We start from the raw sequence: 20,915 nt of genomic DNA, 5'->3' as shown, positions 1-20,915 counted from the left end.
ATAATTGTACGAGACTGTGATCGAGTAACAAAGAAAATTTTGTTTATGCATAATGTTCAGTTTTGATGAAAGGGAGTGATTTGTCCCTCTCGGAGCCTAAGAAATATAGATCTGGTAATTGATATATGAGGCAGATGAGTTAGAGAGCCCTTGCAAGAGGAGTAGGAGGATATAGGATCAAATTTCGGTTTACATAGCAACAGGGTACTCTGAAAATGAGGATTCAGCTCAGTTGCTGACGTTGTGATCCGGATAGGTGAGACAGTGCCGTGCATGCAGCACTGCTGGCGGCGAGACAAGAGTCAGTGATTGCGATGCTGGTGCCGCTCTAAGCAGGAACGGGACCAGCGACGACTGAAGAGAATGGTTCAACGTGACAGAAGTGCAACCCTTCTGCAAATTGCTGCAGATTTCAATGCTGGGCCATCAGCAAGTGTCAGCGTGCGAACCATTCAACGAATCATCATCGATATGGGGCTTCGGAGGCGAATGCCCGTTAGTGTACCCGTGATGACTGCACGGCACGGAGCTGTACGCCTTGCCTGGGCCCTTCAACGCCGTTATTGGACTGTTGATGACTGGAAACATGTTGCAAGGTCGGGCGAGTCTCGTTTCAAATTGTATCGAGCGGAAAGGCGTGTACCGGTATGCAGACAACCTCATGAATCCATGGACCCTGCATGTTAGCAGGAGACTGTTCAAGCTGTTGGAGGCTCTGTAATTGTGTGGGGCGTGTGCAGCTGTAGTGATATGGGACCCCTGGTACATCTAGATGCGACTCTGACAGGTGACACATACGTTAGCATCCTGTCTAATCATCTGCATCTATTCATGTCCATCGTGCATTCCGACGAACTTGCACAATTCCAGCAGGACAATGCGACATTCCATACATCCAGAATTGCTACGGAGTGGCTCTAGGAACATTCTTCTGAGTTTAAACACTTCCGCTGGCCACCAAACTCACCAGACATGAACATTACTGAGCATATCTGGGATACCTTGCAACGTGCTGTTCAGAAGAGATCTCCACCCTCTCGTACTCACGGGGGCCTTACACAATATTAGGCAGGTGTACCAGTTTCTTTGGCTCTTCATTGTATTTTCAGTTTGTGATTTGGCACAATGTCTCGTGTTTCACATTCTCTCACAGGCACCTTACTGATGTAGATTCTGCTTCTTCTACTTCCTTGCCTTTTCCCATTTCTCTACGGGGTCAGCATTGTTACATTTTTTTATATTACGGTATGTTGATAATTCTTATTTTGGAGCCGTCTAATTACAACTGAGTGAAACACAATTTTTGTGCCATACGCGTTTCGCGTCTTCAGTGGCAGATTTCGTGGATGTAATTCAACCAATGGCGATTGATATTTTCGCACGATCGCCGTGCCGTTTCTTGTTGGAAATAGTTCGCTCGTGTAGGACGATGCCTGTGGCTGCTCGCTATGCAGAGTTGGCTCTCATGTGTCATTTATGAAGTCGTTTACAGTCACACTTTGAGTTAACATTGCTTTAAGAGCTATTTTCGTTTTGAAACTAGAGTTAGGCGTTCCAAGATCCAGGCGCAGAGTTAACCGTATACTGCATATGACATTTTTTCTTGGCTACACTACCAATTTGATTCGTGAAGCATTCAGTAAAAAGTATTGTTCAGAAAGTTTAAAAAATACGTATAGCCGAAATGATAACTATTTACTTTGCAACTAAATGACAACAGAAATTCAAGAAAAGAATGAAAAAAAAACCGTTCATTTTAGTACAGCGAGAAATGTTCTTAAAACGAAGATGACTCGCTTCGTAGCCCTGAGGAGGCTGTGCAGGTAGACTGAATTTGTTTTTTGTCTACTTCTTTTTCTTGAGCTGGATGCTCGACACTGTGGCGTACGTAGGCTTGAAAGTACACCGAAAGTACTGGGAGCATATAGTAATGAGTAGTCGGTTCCTGCAAGGAGATGTTTACGTTTTGTGGATCGAGATGTTTCAAGTACTGTATTTCAGAATGTCTTTCTCAAGCTTCGATGAATTACGTCACATGCTTAGAAACTCATTACAGAAGTTAGACACGAATATGAAACTGGTAGTACCTTCAATCGAAATGTTCGTTATAAATTTAAAATTAGTGAATTCTAGCATACTAGTATTCCATTTCAGCCAAAACTCCCTAATATATATTACTACTTTAATAACACTTTCGTGTCAATTTTTTTACAAAAGGTAATGGACAAGGCCAAGAAACAAACAAGTTGATTTTTCTTTTCTCTGCTGATATTAAATGAAAAGTTTCGTGTAACCATAGGTTTGTTTTAGAGTAAAAGCAGTATTAATGAACTTTAAATGAAATTAACAGAATACACATGGAAAAAATTTCAAGGCAGTTACCTCTTCTAGTTCACTTTTCTGAAAATACAATTAGCTCAGAATCAGAATCGGCAAAGACTTGTGACGCCGAAAACGATTGTTCTACACATGACACAGTTTCTTCATGTTCATATTGTTGACATTGATTTTTTCCTAATTGAGGGGATTCACCTTGGTTGTAAGTATCTCCTGGTTTATGTGACGTTTGAAAATGTCCTGGGCTTAGTGCATACTTCGGCATGTGCTGTATAGGTGGCTGGCAGCCTGCATAAAGCCATGAAGTTGTGGAAGTTCTGCGTTTCGCATACGCTGAAGTAGGCGTAAAACCTCCATACGGGTTTGCAGTTTCTGATCTGCAGCACAGTTCCGCAAAGTGGGAAAGAAGGAATTGAAAAATGATGTATCTTCGTTCTCAGGGGACGGAGAAGGAATTGAGGGACAATATAGAAATTTGCATCTTTTAGCTTCGGGGTCAGATTTCAAACTTCTAACTATTATTTCCTTTTGTGTAACTGATGAGCTACTGAAGTCTGCTCAGGTGTTACACTATTATCTGATGTTATTTGATTGCCATTGCTGTCTGCTGCCAAGGACAATTCCGTATTCCTGTAGACTTGAAACTGAATCTCTTTTCTTAAAAACAGGTGACAAGAACCCCAGCTGGTCAGCATAGACGTATTTCAATCTTTTTACTGCTTCTGAACCAGATAACCTCACTTTCTTTGTATATTTCCGGTAATAACCTCTAATGTTACGCCACAATAGAAAAAAGGGAATAGGAAAATTATCATAAACTATAAAATATTTAGCATAACTAAATAAAAACTAAATATTGATCATAAATTTTATAAATTTGGTTATTACCTAGTTAAGCTGCACTGTACATACAGAATTAGCAAGTCAACAGCATGTGGCATAGTGAAAACAGGGAGCTGTGCATTGGGGCTGCTTGCGTGACAAGTGACTGTCTCAGCCGACAGATCTGGAACCGCGCGACCGCTGCCTCGGACATGGATATGTGTGGTGTCCTTAGGTTAGTTAGGTTTAAGTAGTTCTAAGTTCTAGGGGACTGATGAACTCAGATGTTAAGTCCCATAGTGCTCAGAGCCAGCCATTCAGCCGACAGAGGAGGAGAGGAAGAATATTGCAACTGTATTCCAAACCCGAGCGAGTTTCCCGAACTGCGTAAGGGCAATCGATGGTAAACACATTCGGCTGGTGAAGCCAATGACGAGTGGATCACTGCTTTACAATTATAAGGACTTCTTTTCCACAGTTATGCTAGCAGTGGCCAACTCAGTCTGTAGATTTCTTTCTGTTAACATTGGCTACGTTTGAACATTTTATTTCGGGTGTTCCAATGTGATACATGTACCTTAGTGACTTTATCATTTCTGAGAATGCATGCTGTTACAGCGTGATTACCTGTAAATACCACATTAATGCAATAAATGCTCAAAATGATGTCCGTCAACCTCAATGCATTTGGCAGTACGTGTAACGACATTCCTCTCAAGAGCGAGTATTTCGCCTTCCGTAATGTTCGCACATGCATTGACAATGCGCTGACGCATGTTCTCAGGCGTTGTCGGTGGATCACGATAGCAAATATCCTTCAACTTTCCCCACAGAAAGAAATCCTGGGACGTCAGATCCTGCGAATGTGCTTCGACGACCAATCCATCTGTCATGAAATTTGCTATTCAATACCGCTTCAACCGCACGCGAGCTATGTGCTGGACATCCATCATGTTGGAAGTACATCGCCATTCTGTCATACAGTGAAGCATCTTGTAGTAACATCGGTAGAACATTACGTAGGAAATCAGCATACGTTGCACAATTTACATGGCCATCGATAAAATGGGGGCCAATTATCCTTCCTCTCATAATGCCACACCATACATTAACCCGCCAAGGTCGCTGATGTTCCACTTGTCGCAGCCATCGTGGATTTTCCGTTGCCCAATTGTGCATATTATGCCGGTTTGCGTTACCGCTGTTGGTGAATGACGCTTCTTCGCTAAATAGAACGCGTGCAAAAAAATCTGTCATTGTCCCGTAATTTCTCTTGTACCCAGTGGCAGAACTGTACACGACGTTCAAAGTCGACGCCATGCAATCAAAATGGTTCAAATGGATCTGAGCACTATGGGACTTAACATCTATGGTCATCAGTCCCCTAGAACTTAGAACTACTTAAACCTAACTAAGCTAAGGACAACACACAACACCCAGTCATCACGAGGCAGAGAAAATCCCTGACCCCGCCGGGAATCGAACCCAGGAACCCGGGCGCGGGAAACGAGAACGCTACCGCACGACCACGAGCTGCGGACGCCATGCAATCCCTGGTGCGTAGAAATGTGGTACGGGTGCAATCGATGTTGATGTAGCATTCTCAACACCGACGTTTTTGAGATTCCCGATACTCGCGCAATTTGTCTGCTACTGATGTGCGGATTAGCCACGACAGCAGCTAAAATACCTACTTGGGCATCATCATTTGTTGCAGGTCGTGGTTGACGTTTCACATGTGGCTGAACATTTCCTGTTGCCTTAAATAACGTAACTATCCGGCGAACGGTCCGGACACTTGGATGATGTCGTCCAGGATACCGAGCAGCGTACCTAGCACACGCCCATTGGGCATTTTGATCACAATAGCCATACATCAACACGATATCGACCTTTTCCGAATTAGGTAAACGGTCCATTTTAACACGGGTAATGAATCACGAAGCAAATACCGTCCGCACTGGCGGAATGTTACGCGATACCACCTACTTATACGTTTGTGCTATTGTGGGTTCCTATTTAAAAAATGCAGTTGATATCCGTTTGACCTATGGCAGCGCCATCTAGCGGGCCAGCCATAGCGCCATCTGGTTGCCCCCTTCAAGCTAGACGAGTTTCGTTCTTTGTAGTTTTTTCGTTTGATGCTTATTTCGTGAGATATTTGGCCCAGTCACTATCAATGGACCACCCTGTTTAAATATTGTTGTCATTTTGTACTCAATAGAACTTTTTTCATCATTATCAGAGGCAAGAATTTTTTGTTATTACTGACAGATGTGAAAGTTGTTCATGAATAACAGTAAGATTTTTTACATAGATTTGTCGAAGTATTGAGCTATGTTTGATATATTTTTGTTTTTCCATTCTTTTTTATTTTAACCTTTTGTTGAATGTGTTTTCTAACGCTATATGAAACTATGTACATCTCTCTGTTTCATGTTACAAATCGACACTTTTCGAATAAAATCTCAACTAAACACTGAAAGTTTCAGTTTTGTTTAAATAGTATTTACTTTTAAATAACAGACAAGAGATTAATTCTGTACAACAAAAATTTTTTGGAGGTTACCCAACCCTTTATATATCCTCACTCAGTTTCCAAGCAGTTCACTCCTGGTTTTTATGGAAGCTAGGTAAAGAAAGCGATCGTTATGAGATAGCGCCCGATTGGTATGCAACACACCTAACACGCGAGTAACGCGGGTACGACATTAACTGTCCACAAGGTGCTAGGAAACCTGCCGTAGTCTACGCTTACTTATGATAGTCTGCGGTACTCTAGTTCGTAGACACGGCGCTCACCGACTTGCCGTGACAAGCGACGTGACGCATGTAGTGATGGGAACAACCGAATGAAAACAATCAATTCAGTCGGTTGTTGGAAAACACTGTACTCATTTGGTGGTAGTTTCATGTATTGGTTGAATTATTCATTCATTCTTTCGACTAAAACCAATCTGTGGGGACAACCCAATGAAAACATTCGACACAGTTCGTTGTAGTTTTGCGTATTGACCGAATCATTCATTCTTTCTTTTCAAGTGCAACCCATCAGTAAGTTTTCTGTCGGCTGAAACGTATATTCACTCTTTCATCTGAAACTATTCTTTAGTGCAATTTTGTCATATGATGACATGATGGAGACCTTGGCATTTCAGTTGCGTAAGTGAATATATGATCCTTTCCAAACTTAGGACATCTTCAAATGTTACGATATATCATAGCATCTTTGATACTCATATGTTTGTAAGCTCTTTGTACGTATCAAAACATGTGGTGCGTGGTAGAAATTTTCTCGGTGACAAATCTAAAATGTTCAGTGAGAAAAATTTACGTGTGCAACAATAAGAATGCAGTGGAAATGTATTCACATCTGTTGGACGAATGTTACGAAAACAAACACTCCAAACCGACATTTCACGTAAGTCACATGCAACGAAAATCTGTAACGCAACCATCTGTGTATGGCGTACTGTAAGAAGGCTGTTTATGTTTTCTCTATGTAAGTAGGCTGTTTATGTTTTCTCTATGTAAGTAGGCTGTTTAGGTTTTTTATTGGTAACGCCACCTCTGTATGAAAATCACTGGCTGTGCTGTGTGCAGTCTGTGTCTGCTTTGCATTGTTGTAATACTCGCCATTGTAGTGTTAGGCAGCTGGCTGTGAACAGCGCGTAGCGTTGCGCAGTTGGAGGTGAGCCGCCAGCAGTGGTGGATGTGGGGAGAGAGATGGCGGAGTTTTGAAATTTGTCATGACCTGCTATATTTATACATGATGATATCAAGGTAAATACATTGTTTGTTCTCTATTAATATCTTTCATTTGCTAACTATCCCTATCAGTAGTTAGTGCCTTCCATAGTTTGAATCTTTTATTTAGCTGGCAGTAGTGGCGCTCGCTGTATTGCAGTAGCTTGAGCAGCGAAGATTTTTGTGAGGTAAGTGATTTGTGAAAGATAGAGAGAATCTCCTTTGTAGCTGCAGTCTTTCATTGTTGTACAGTAAAACAGTTGTGGCATGCATGTAGATTTGCACCAAGTATTTCGCAGCTGCAATTAACTAGATATTATTTTCAGTGTTATGTTAATGTGTTCTCTTATTTTGCTCTTCAAATTGCGCTTTTCTGTGTTATCGTGTGAAATACTGTGACAATAATGGCGTGTGAAAAACGTAATACTAGGCTCCAAAGTAAACTGAGAAATGACAGTGAAGACGAAAGCAGTGTGTTAGCGCCGCAGAGTAATGAATTAACTAATGTTCAAAGTAGTAATTTGGTAATTGCGCATAGGGAAATGGAGCGGGCGGCAAACAATGGTGTAGACAGTGAAACAATTAGAGAACAGGGAAGCATTATCGATCGATCGGTCAGCAATAGCTCGCCTCAGGAAGCCGAAATGACACGACACGATTTCGCAAATACTGTAGATTCAGGTTTTGGATCCTCACCGTTTTCTCAAATGAGTCAAGACACATTTTCCGCTTGTCAAAATGTGAATGTTGCCGGTGCAAATTCACTGCCGAAAAGCACTGAGGAACATGTTTCAGACACCAGTGCATTGTTATTACAGTTAATGCAACAAATGGGACAAAAGCTACAAAAGTTAGACACAACGCTTGAACAAAATCAGAAACAAATGGGACAAAATCTTCAAATGTTAGACACAATGGAACAAAATCTTCAAAAGTTAGACACAATGGAACAAAATCAGAGACAAACACAGCAAAAGTTAGACACAGTGGAACAAAATCTTAAAAAGTTAGACTCATTGGAACAAACTCTTGAACAAACACGTGCAGATTTAACTACTGAGTTACATAACATTGAATCGAAATGTCAAAAAGTCTGTAATGACGTAAAAACACAAATTTGTGAGCATTTTCAACCTATTTTTTCGCGGCATGAAAATGCATTACAGAATCACGAAGCAGCCATAAAAGAACTGCAAACCATTGTTCATGAAAATCATGAGACCTTGTGGGCTAAAATTGACTCAGTTGCATCTACCGATTCGGTTACGCAACTTGCAAGAACTCAGGAAAACTTAAAGGACACAGTAGATACCCTGAAAATTGGTTCAGAAAGACACATGGAGGAAATAAGTACACTATCGGAGAAAGTAGCCGAACTTTCGGATCAGGTCACTAACTTATCTACAAAGGTAGATGATGATCTGAATGACACAAGACCCGTAGCCTTCACTGACACAGAAGAGTATGAACAAATAAGAAAATTCAAACAAAATCAAAATCAAATCAATACACAGTACAAAAGAGAAATCCAGGAAGTACAAGATCAGTTGGCACAAGTAGTACAAGAATTACGTATTTCAGAGGACACTCGCGCCCCAATACGGGAAGAGGGACACAGAAATACGGAACAGCCACAAAATAATAACACAGGGCATTTCGGAAGTTATGAAAGAAATTGGCAATGTGCACCGAATTTTGATATGGAACGGCCGACACGACCTAACAATGACCGATATGCGACTCGCCGACATGATGATTTTGACTATAAGCTGTTCATTACTACACGTAAATTCAAAACATTTAAGAATTCTGGCAACGACATTCATCCACAAGCATGGCTCCATCAATTCTCGCATTGTTTTCCTCCCAACTGGTCGTTAGAACACAGATTAGAATTTATGTGTGGCTATTTGGAGAATGAACCAGCTGTAAGAATGCGATCGGTAATTCACGATTGTCACAGTGAAGGAGAATTTTATCATGCCTTCCTCTCAGCATATTGGTCTCAAGCCACACAAGACCGCGTAAAACATGGCATCATAATGATGAAACATTTCGAACAATCTGAATTCTCCAGTCTTGTGAAATATTTTGAAGACATGTTGCACAAGAATCAGTACCTGACAAACCCATACAGCCCCTCAGAACTCATCCGCATTTGCTTAATCAAATTACCTGAACATTTACGACATATTATTTTGGCAGGACGTTGCAAAGACGACATTGAAGCTTTTCAGGGACTGTTACAAGAACTGGAAAGTGACACTGACAATCGCGGAACGCAGGAGCACAACAATTACAAATCACATCCGTCACAATTCCGTGACGACAGAAGCAATAACTGGACACGACAAGGCTATTCTTACAACGCAAATCGTGACCCAAACAGACACCACCCGTATGACAACCACTGGCAGAGTAATAGTTACAGAGAAAGATCGCATTTCCGTAGTAATGAATATGACAGAGATTACCTTAGAAACAGACAATATGGGAACCAGAATAATTATTATCAAGGGAGGCAGAATAAATTCAGGCGCAACAGTTCGACGCACAGTTACGATTCAGGGAGAAATTCTCCACCACGTGACCGACACGAAAGAAACTGTGTAAACTACCGACAAAACGACAGACCTGAATTCCATCAGAACTGGCGAGCTTTAAACAGAGCTGGGCCCTCTCGGCAAGGCGAATTTGTGGAAGTTAGGCCTCCTAATCCCAGTAACGACGCGCGGCAACAAAGAGACAGACAATGACTCGCACGGCAGGCATACACGTGCGCCGGCTGGCTCCGAGAAAAGTAACATTATATCTGGTACTGCTAATGAGATTTTAATGCAACATTTTGGTTGACCTGAAAATATATTCTGGATTTAAAGTACTTTCTGTGAGATACCAGATGACACAGTGTTAGTTTATGTGACAGTTACACGATTTTATCACGACGCTACTAGTGAGTGACAATTTACAATGTTGCTTTTGTAGTGTTTCTGTTTTATTTCTGCACAGTTTTTCTGTTTTATTCTGCAAAGTAAAACATGTTTTAGTAGCAACTTTTGTGGTATAGCTACAATGAGATTGCCTTTTCCGTAGCACAACAATACGTTACAGCACAGTACTTTCTTCATCATGGCAATAAGCGTAATAACTAAGATATCTATACATAAAGCATTTCACTTTTGTTTATCATGAGGTAAGTACATTGACTTCTGCAGAACTTAGCTATCGGAGGACGATAAGTACGACACTTCCACAGAGATTATGTTGCAACAAGACGCACATTTAGCGCTACAGGACACGTATTTGAGTGATTGATTATGTACTTAAAACATTTATTTTTAAAGATTTTTGAATTACAAAGAAAGTTTTTCCGTGATACATTTCATTCCATTGCAATAATCTGTAGCACCTGAGGGTATAATTATAATAATCCTCAGGGGGGTACACGCTTACTTTGTGTACCATGTGTGTGGCAACCACAAGGAACCCTAGCTAATATGGTATTTGCTTATACAACTTTACACATTGGTACCATATTTCTCTAACACACAAATTACACAGCTATCTGATCATTTAACTGAGAGATAAACATTTTTTTTACTACGTCAGTGACACATGTTTACGTAATTACACTGTTGGATAACTTCACACTTATGAAACTGTATTTTGTCTGTACTTTGTAAACTGTTCATATTTTTTCAGAACCATTGTGATACTATGAGAGCTTTGAATGATGTATTTGGTATGAGATCATGATTTTTAAAGTACGTTTGAGGCAGCTGACAGTTTTGACATGAGCAGAGAATTTTTTTAGGCTTAGAAATTATTGGAGGAAGTTACGACGATTTTGAGATTTGACTGAAGTTTTATGATGTTATTATTACGACGACGATGTGTACTAGGCTGTTGAGGTATGTTTATGATAAATAAGCTGATGCTATATGAGGAATCTGATTATGCTATGTAGCTATTATGATGAAATATTGAAGACGTGTTGATGAATATGAATATGTATATGTGTAATAAGGTAAGGAATAAGGAGTAGGGGTTAGGGACTCTGATTTATGAAAAGGTTGTTGGAAACCAAGAATCGTACTTTAAGAGTTATGAAATGTGTGTGTATATGCATGAATGTATTACAATGCAGACGAAAATTTTTTGGACACTGTTATATCAATAGCATTTTGTTTCTACAGATTTGCAACGCTAATTCTTGACCTGTGAAATATTTCTATGTGAGACTGTCACTGTAGCGGAAACTGCTGTCGTAAATATTTCCGTACGAAAGTTAAGTGACCACCTGCACGTAATGCGTTGTGGCGCCCAGCTGGGCCAGCCGCCCGGAGAAAAAGCCATTAGGTGGAGAAAAAAAAAAAAAAAAGAGTCCATTAACCTCGCTTCTGACATTCCTTTGTAGAAAACGTCGCAAATACGACACGCTAATAATAACTTGGAAACATTCTTACATCTGCAAACCTGATAATGACAAGTGTCTTTCTACGAGAATTGAGAGCTACTGACTTACGAAATGCCACATAGCTATTGAACGATATTTTTATGCTTTGTACATAATTGCTTATTTCATTTGATACCTGTTTTCCAGCTGTGTTGCAGCATTGCTTTTATAAAATGAAATGCATTTGCTAATGTGAACACTTTCTGTCAACAGATCTATTAAATAATTATTTTATGATCCACATTCTTTAAAAAAGGAGCACTTGGAAAGGAAAGAACAATAAGAAGGAACTAGTAACAGTAACACATAATTTTCTTTTCAAGTACTTGGTAATTTCTTTTGTAGAATAAATTGTGATGCATCACTCTAGTGTTAAGATGTGACATAGGTATTAGACATGGCCATTTTTACTGTAATATTTTTTCTGCTTGAGCTATGTCATGTTTAGGTATAAGTTACTGCTGTTTGCCAGGCGTAGTGTTACTGAATTTGACTTTGTGTTACTCTGCTAAGCCAATTTTACTACTCATTGATTTTTCATGTTGCTGCACATTGGCTCATATTAGTTGTAATTTTGCATTTTATCTGTTAATTTAGATTTACTGTAGCTTGCTTTGCAATTTTCCAATTTTTTTGTCATTGCTGTTTGTGTTACTTATTTTGTGCTGCTGCATTGCCTCGTCCCTTAGTTTAGCATCTGAGCTCAGTAGATTTAAGTTAGCTTAAGAGGGGGTAGCCTCTAAGAGAATGAGTTTCGATGAATAGGAAGAAATGCATTCAGAAGTTATACAAAAAAAAGTACAGAAAACAGGTTTAGGTAGAATTTCTTGGAAATGAGGTAAGAAATGTGTGAACATATAAATACAGAAAGCATGCTTAGATAGAATTTTTTTGGTGGAAACAAAGGATGAAATAAGAGGAAAGATATATGAAGTTTTGGGTTGGACTGCAGTACCAAATGTTACACTGAAAACGAACCCTGTCCTTTCCTATTGGTGTTATCCCACTATGTGTTTGTGTACCCTTGTGTAGTTGTTTTCTTCCTGTCTCTGTGTAGTTTCATAGAATTTTTTCTTCTTTTAATATTAAGTTACATTCACTATGATGAGGAATACTGTTATCCTCGAATATAATTGGCATTAATAATATGTTATTTACTTTGTAAAGATGTTAGACATTATTACTTCTGTTCTGTTCAATGCTCATGTGTGAAGTTGATGTTTCAAAAGTTATTGTGATCCTTTATGTATGTACTCATGTCATAATTCCACTGATGTATATGTTTATTTCTATTCTTTCGTAAAGCCTGTGTTACTACAAATGTTATCTGTATTATTATGTTTTTAATGATGTATTTTGTACCTTTGTAATTGTATTCTTATGTTATAAAATTGTAATTGTCACCAGTTCATGATATTATTAACTTGTTAGTTACATTTCACTGCACACATTTCTGTTGGTCATAGTATATGGACAATATGTGAGAAGTAGGGACTGTTCGTGTTTGCACGTGTGTTAATAATTCTGCAAGGGACTGGATAACAGCATTGCTGGTTCTAAGGACAATTCCAAAAACGTTGTGAGTGCACAAGTGGTGGTTTATGGACTTGCTATATTCTCTGCAAGACTCTTCGATGGTGATTGTGCACCTGCACAGTCGCAACAGATGGCTGCTGGTCATTTCTACAAGGACTACAGTGGGTCTACACCTTTGCTGACTCACCTGTACCATTATTTCTACAAGGCCTGCCGTGGGTCTGCATCTCTGGTGGCCCACCAATACCGTAATCTCTACCAGGACTACAGTGGGTCTGTTCTGTGATGACCTACCTACCAATACTCTTCAAAATTTCGACTGACTCTGCTGTGGGTTTGCTCTGTTGTGGCCCATTACCTGTCTGCATGTCGACAGTCAGCACTGTCATTCCATTGGAAGGACAACACTACTTCTTCAAGACTGCATGGAAATCCACTACTTCCGTGTGCATTTTCTTTTACTGCTCAGACTCTGAGAAAATTTTAGCTTTTGACCAACATTGTATCAATAAGTGTGTGCATTTTATATCTTTGTTACTGTAATTGTGAAAAATATTTGTCAAATCTGTATTGGCCAGTGCCCAATCCAATTTGTAAAAATTTTTGTGGGGAGCATGGGGGCTATGTAAGAAGGCTGTTTATGTTTTCTCTATGTAAGTAGGCTGTTTATGTTTTCTCTATGTAAGTAGGCTGTTTAGGTTTTTTATTGGTAACGCCACCTCTGTATGAAAATCACTGGCTGTGCTGTGTGCAGTCTGTGTCTGCTTTGCATTGTTGTAATACTCGCCATTGTAGTGTTAGGCAGCTGGCTGTGAACAGCGCGTAGCGTTGCGCAGTTGGAGGTGAGCCGCCAGCAGTGGTGGATGTGGGGAGAGAGATGGCGGAGTTTTGAAATTTGTCATGACCTGCTATATTTATACATGATGATATCAAGGTAAATACATTGTTTGTTCTCTATTAATATCTTTCATTTGCTAACTATCCCTATCAGTAGTTAGTGCCTTCCATAGTTTGAATCTTTTATTTAGCTGGCAGTAGTGGCGCTCGCTGTATTGCAGTAGCTTGAGCAGCGAAGATTTTTGTAAGGTAAGTGATTTGTGAAAGGTATAGTTTAATGTTAGTCAGGGCCATTCTTTTGTAGGGATTTTTGAAAGTCAGATTGCGTTGCGCTAAACAAAATATTGTGTGTCAGATTAAGGTCAGTCGTGTATAATTGTTCAAAGGGGACGTTTCAGTACTTATAATTATGTATTATTTATATTTTAGGAGAATTAATCTGTAAAAAACACACCACATGTCATAAGGAAAGCGTGTAAACCGTCTGAAAATGAATCACAACGATTCGAAACCGGTAACGGTACCCTTTGAATAAAGGAACTGAAAGTAAATTTATGGCTGGTGCTGTTCTAACACCATCAACAATTATTATTCAGCGTTTTAGTTCCTTGAGCTGTCTGTAGTACTTTCATTAGTTGAACTAAAGCAATGACGTAAAACTGAGGCACCTAAACCATGAGAGGGTACCCCTACTCCCCTTCCCCCTCTCCCAAGAGTATGTGAAGGCAGACCAGGGGTGTTGTCAATATTGGCGACACAACAAAACACATTACACAATACTTAGAAATATACAAATAAACAGTAAACAGTGGTGTACGAAATTGTTCTGTGTTAAACATAAAAGATGCGTAGTTCTGCAAAGCAACGTAAAATTAGACCACAGGTATCAGTGTCTAACGAAGAAAGAAGACAAGACGTGCTACCAGACGGCATATGCTGATAACCAAGCAGAAATTACCGTAAATAAAAACCAAAAATTTGCTAACGAACTGTTTATCAATCCACAAAACAAATCAAACTGTAAACATCTTTAATTACAGACCACTTATGATGCTTTACTTCGATAAAGCGAAACGCGTCTGCTGAGAAGATCAAATATTTTTCTTGTAGTTGTAACGACAGAACAAAAATACTCTCAGCAGTATAGCATTTACCAATGTCCGTGTTTATTTCCTAATATACGAGGGGCGATCAACAAGTAGTGCAATACATTTTTTTCTCGACCAATTTCGGTCCAAAAAAATGCTGAATTTATTGTGGAACGTCGTGGAATATTCCTGCTTAAACCTCTACAATTTAACTGAATTTTCGACAGACGACGGCGCTATATGTAGCCTTCAAAATGGCGTCCGTAATGGAGATGCGTTCCAAGCAGAGAGCTGTCATTGAGTATCGTTTGCCGAAAACCAGAACATCGCAGATATTCAAAGGCGCTTGCAGAATATCTATGGAGACTTGGCAGTGAACAAAAGCACGGCGAGTCGTAGGGCGAGGCGTCTGTCATCATCGCAACAAGGTCGCGCAAACCTGTCCGATTTCCAGCGAGCCAGCCGGCCGCACACAGCTGCGATTCCTGTGGTGTGGGAAGAGCGGACACTTTCATTCGAGGCGATCGACGGATCACAGGCACCTCTCTGGTCAACTGGACGTCTGTGTTAGTAATGGTTCATTGGACTGTTCGTCCTCATCCAGCTTCCAGCCCGGATCTCAAACCTTCCGACTGCCATCGGTTCGGCCCAATGAAGGATGCATTTTGTGCTAAGCGGTACGTGGATAACGGGGAGGTTATTGACGCAGCAAGACACTGATACCGACGTCGACCAGTAGTATGGTACCATGCGGGCATACAGGCCCTTCCAGTAAGGTGGCGTAAGGCCGTCGCATTGAACGGAGATTATGCTGAAAAATAGGATTCTGTAGCCAAAAGAGTGGGGTCTAATATAATGTTTTGGAATTCTGAGAAAAATCAACCTGCTTTCATAAAAAAATGTCTTCCATTATTTATTGTATACCCCTGGTATAATTATGGACATACGGCTCCGTCTTGAGTAAATGCAAATTCTTATTTAACAGGCAAACATGTTTTGGTGAAGTTTCACCTTCGTCAGTGGGTTCGTTTATTCTCTTAGTGTTACATATGGATGTTTATGTAGCTTTATAACATATGTAGTACAGATGAAAATTTGCTCTAGTTCGTCGTCTTTTGTTGATTTCGCTTTTTCATGCCTGCTCTCAAACACGCACTATGTCACTATTTATCAGATATTCTCATGTTATGGGTGTCAAACAAGAAAGTATTTGCATAAGACAAAACCATATTTCCATAATTATATTGAGCATCCTACTGACAGCTCACATTAATACCCGGGAAAACAACACAGCTCTACAAACGATACTTTGGAGTGGACAAATAGTCTCTGTATTTTCTTTCTTAACTCAACTGGAGCATTTTATTGACAGAACCAAGTATGCAAGTAGCTACGTACCGTAAGCATCTGATATTACATCGGGCTTATCAGTAAAAAGTTTTTCGGACAAACCACATTATGTATTATTCTTTAGTTTTATATTTCTTTCTTTTCTAGAAATTCATTTAACTAATTTCGATTACTACACCTGTCTCCGAAATTCTACGTGCAGTACTTTCCAGCACTACTAGCTTGGGCATTTCTGTTATTCTAAAATACACGAATAGTTAACTTAATTCTTGGGTGTCCGCCTGTGTCACGTCGTAATTCCTCCACGATATTTCGTCAAACAGACTCTTTGACATCTTCAGGTGGTCCCTGATGACGGCTTCAGGGACCACGGGAAGATGGCAACGAGTCTATTTGCCGAAATATCCTGGAGAAATTAGGACGTGATGCTGACTGACACTCGAGAATTCTAGGAGTTAGAAATGCGCCGGGAAAACGTCAGATCGCGTAACATGGGTATTTCTCCACAAGACCAACAAAATGAATGTTGAACGCAGGATCATTTCTCATTGTCCTGGACAAAGAGACAATAGCGTACGAAAGCAGAGACTTATAAATTTCCACTAGCACAGACGTTGCGTGTGGCAAAACTGTGCTCAGCCAGCATTCATGTGGCCTGCCACGCGACTCGCTTACTTCGCGTAAATCTGGTAGGCGCTGCCCAGTTACACAGTGTTCGTTCCACCTGAAGTTGCAAGCCAGGTACAAGTCTCATGCCATGTCACGTGTCGCATCACTCCCAACGTCACTAGCACCATTGTGTGTTCTTAATAGGGAAGCAGTGAAGGAAAAGTTACTTATAAAACAATTTGTTCTTCATTCAAGGAAGCATTAGTTGTCTGCAGTATGGAAAAAATTTTCGGCTGTACATTGCGCACAATAGAACGAATATGTTAGTTTTCTTGCAGTGCAAGTTATGTGATTTTGTTTATTGCTTTAAGAAAGGGTCGTCAACTTCAGCGTTAATCAGGCACAAATGCGTTAAACGTGACAAACTCTTGAGACACGGAAAACCTCATCAGTATCTTCGAGAACAAAATCTACTGTTGTCAGTAGTTGCGTTAGACTCTGCATCCAGAACCTACGTTCCACCAATACCGCTAAAGTTGAAGGGTTCAGGAACTTACGTCACAACTTTTTTCACATAGGTGCACAGTATGCAAAATCTGGCCGCGTAAATGTTAAGCCTTGTTTCCATGCCCTGTGGTTTGGCAGGCCACGATCTGTGTTAGTGGTTTTTGAAGTCATTCAGTTTTTTGAAAGTTTTCAGTCGGTGATAATTATGGAGTGGTCCAGTGAAGTGAGTATGGAGTTTGGAGACCTACGTAAGGGAGAACCTTCTGTCTGGAACCTCCAAATGCTGCCCACAAAGGTGGAAACTAGATCGATGTATGATGCTTGGAAGCGAATCAGATGTAGCATTAGCGTTGAGTGTTCTTTAAATGAACTAAAAAAGAAAATAGAAAATTTGATGTTGACTTACTGAAAGCTTGCGTTAAAGGTAAGGAACAGTACGAAAACTAGGGATGGTATTAACGAAGAGTACAAGCCGGAAAACTTTTCATACGAGAAAATGGCATCTGTTTTGCACAGTATCTACAAACCAAGCTAAATGTCTGATAAGGCAAGCACTTTTATGGATATTTTAAAGCTTGTTTTTGTCTCATTACCTACTTCTCATTTGCAGTTTTTACTCAATACTAGCTCGTAGTTCTCTCGTACAATGAAAAAACTCATGTGACTGAAAGGAAGCAGGGTGTGGAAGTAAACAAAATTCACATAGATGATCAATTTATTTAGACTTTGTGCCACAAAAACTACTTATTTTCAATAACAATACTTGTCTTTCCAAGCTAACTTGCCAATTATGAAACACTCAGCGAAGGAGTTACGAACGCCCCTCGCTTTTTCTCTCGGTTTCTAGCTAATTTATTTACAGGTATGGCAAACGGCCTTGCCGCAGTGCTAAAACCGGTTCCCGTCAGATCACCGAAGTTAAGCACTGTCGGGCTGGGCTAGCACTTGGATGGGTGACTATCCGGTCTGCCGAGCGCTGTTGGTAAGCGGGGTGCACTCAGCCCTTGTGAGCCAAACTGAAGAGCTACTTGACTGAGAAGTAGCTCCGGTCTCGTAAAGTGACACACGGCCGGGATAGCGGTGTGCTGACCACATGCCCCTCCATATCCGCCTTTCCGCACCGTGGGAATGGCTCGAGGTCGAAATTAGACAAACCACGACGGGCAACAACAGACCAAAAGTCTGTGAGGACGATCATAAAACCAAAGTCCGTGAGAACAAGTCTTTGCTCAACGATTTCACGAAATGTTTCTCAGGTAGCTGAAAAAACTCAACAGGAAACCAAAATTTATTTAGCAGCCAATGCATGTGCCTTTGAAGTGGATTTATGGTCTGAGAAATGCTGTAAATCTGAATACGTTACCGTTGTTGAGCACTATATGATCTCGAAATGCAAATGTAATCGCACGTTTTATGCACGGCGAAATTTCCTGCTGAAGACGCTAACTCCAGTCTCAATGTTTGCAGAGAAATGTTGTCTGAATTAGAAAGTTACGTCGTTTCTGTCACAGACTTAGAAGGTGCAACATTTGTAACGGACCAGGCGGCTAATGTAAAGTCAGCTCTTTCGCCGTTTAAGCGGCTCCATTGTATACCACACTGCATTGCAACTGTGCCATGACACGTGTTAGACGAAGAAAAATTTCTCAAAGAATTTGCTCCACAAACACTCAAATTAATAACAACCTCAAACATTATCATGAATTAGTTTAAAAAACTGGTTTGAGTAAGCTTCTCATCAAAACGGTAAAGTCCGTGATAGATATCCACTGGAATAGCGTTGTCAGTATAATAAGAGTCTGTGGAAAATACCATCGACGAGCCCACTAGCGTACTAACAGAACGGAATCAAATGCATCGATTAGAAGGCTGGAATAGGGAGCTTGCTACAGTTTTCGTCCACCTCCTGTCGAAGTTTCGAGACGTCAATGACGATCTTCAAGCAGAGAAGCATCCGATATTCGTTTTGTTTTGCTAAGACACTACGATATTCTTGTCCACTGCTCTGTTTCAGAAACCACTCAGTCAACGCCATCGGAACTGTAGTTGTCGGTATGCATTCTGTCTGCTTCCTTATTAACAAGCATTAGCCCGCATCTCGTGGTCGTGCGGTAGCGTTCTCGCTTCCCACGCCCGGGTTCCCGGGTTCGATTCCCGGCGGGGTCAGGGATTTTCTCTGCCTCGTGATGGCTGGGTGTTGTGTGATGTCCTTAGGTTAGTTAGGTTTAAGTAGTTCTAAGTTCTAGGGGACTGATGACCATAGATGTTAAGTCCCATAGTGCTCAGAGCCATTTGAACCATTTTGAACAAGCATTAATTGCCGGTAAAGGAGTAGCTGTTAAGGTCTTATTTTATACTGCAGACAGAAATCACAGCGCTTAAGCGAAGGACGAAGTCTTTCCTGAAAGAGAGGACAGAGATTCGTATTGGACATCTTGTCGCATTATTTTTGTGCCCCAGCGTTCGAAAGACCCTGAAGCCAGAAAAAAGAGAGTAAGTGCATAGTACTGTGTGCAGATTGTCTGTTGCATTGAAGGATGTCATTATTTTTCTCCCTACTTCCGCCCCCACCTCTCTCTCTCTCTCTCTCTCTCTCTCTCTCTCTCTCTCTCTCTCTCTCTCTCTCTCTCTCTCTCTCTCTCCCTCTCCCTCTCTCTCTCTCTCTTCCCCCCCTCCATCACTCCCACTCCCTCTCTTCCTTTCCCTCCCTCCCTCTCCCTGTCCACCTTTCTCTCTCTCTGTCTTATATATGCCTTTTTGTTATGTTATGTTATGTTAACCGGGGACCTAGAAACGACGGAGAGGCTCCGTCCCCGCCGCAGCCGCAGTGGTCCGCAACCCCACGACGACTACCGCAGTCCACTTCACCCCTCCGCCGCCCCGCACCGAACCCAGGGTTATTGTGCGGTTCGGCCTCCGGTGGACCCCCCATGGAACGTGTCACACCAGATGAGTGTAACCCCTATGTTTGCGTGGTAGAGTAATGATGGTGTACTCGTACGTGGAGAACTTGTTTGCGCAGCAATCGCCGACATAGTGTAGCTGGGGCGGAACAAGGGGAACCAGCTCGCATTCGCCGAGGTAGATGGAAAACCGCCTAAAAACCATCCACAGACTGGCCGGCTCACCGGACCTCGACACAAATCCGCCGGGCGGATTCGTGTCAGGGACCGGCGCACCTTCTCGCCCGGAAAGCCGTGCGTTAGACCGAATAGCCAACCGGGCGGGCCTGCCTTTTTGTTTCTTTCATATACTGGTTACGGCAAACAAGTACAACACCAGTAGGTTACTTTTTTACATTATATATTTTTTGCAGTTTCAGTGAAAGAAAGTGGTTTGCCCCCACGGAACCAAAGAAAAGTCGATCTGGCAGTTGGATACTAGACTTAGATAATCCTTGGAGCAGCAGCAATAGAGATGTCGAAATTTCACGTTACTGAGCAACAGGTTACCCTTGAAAATGAGGATACAGCGCAGTTGTTGACAGTATGTTAAAAAAAAATTCCAAGGCTCTTAAAATTAGCTCGATCTGTGTAAAAATCCCCGCAACAAGTGCGTCTATAGAAAGAAATTTTAGCCATGCAAGGCTGATTGCCAACAAGAAAAGATCATTCATTAGCCCACAA

General features: G+C 41.0%; 1 pseudogene; it reads left to right on the top strand.

Moving 5' to 3' along the window:
- Positions 1-18,156: 18,156 nt before the first annotated feature.
- On the top strand, positions 18,157-18,274 carry LOC126471791 (5S ribosomal RNA; annotated as a pseudogene).
- Positions 18,275-20,915: the final 2,641 nt, after the last annotated feature.

This window comes from Schistocerca serialis, chromosome 3 (assembly GCF_023864345.2).
Source record: "Schistocerca serialis cubense isolate TAMUIC-IGC-003099 chromosome 3, iqSchSeri2.2, whole genome shotgun sequence".
Classification (NCBI taxonomy): Eukaryota; Metazoa; Arthropoda; class Insecta; order Orthoptera; family Acrididae; genus Schistocerca; species Schistocerca serialis.
The sequence above is the reverse complement of the archived record's forward strand: the minus strand, read 5'-3'. Positions and strand labels throughout refer to the sequence as shown.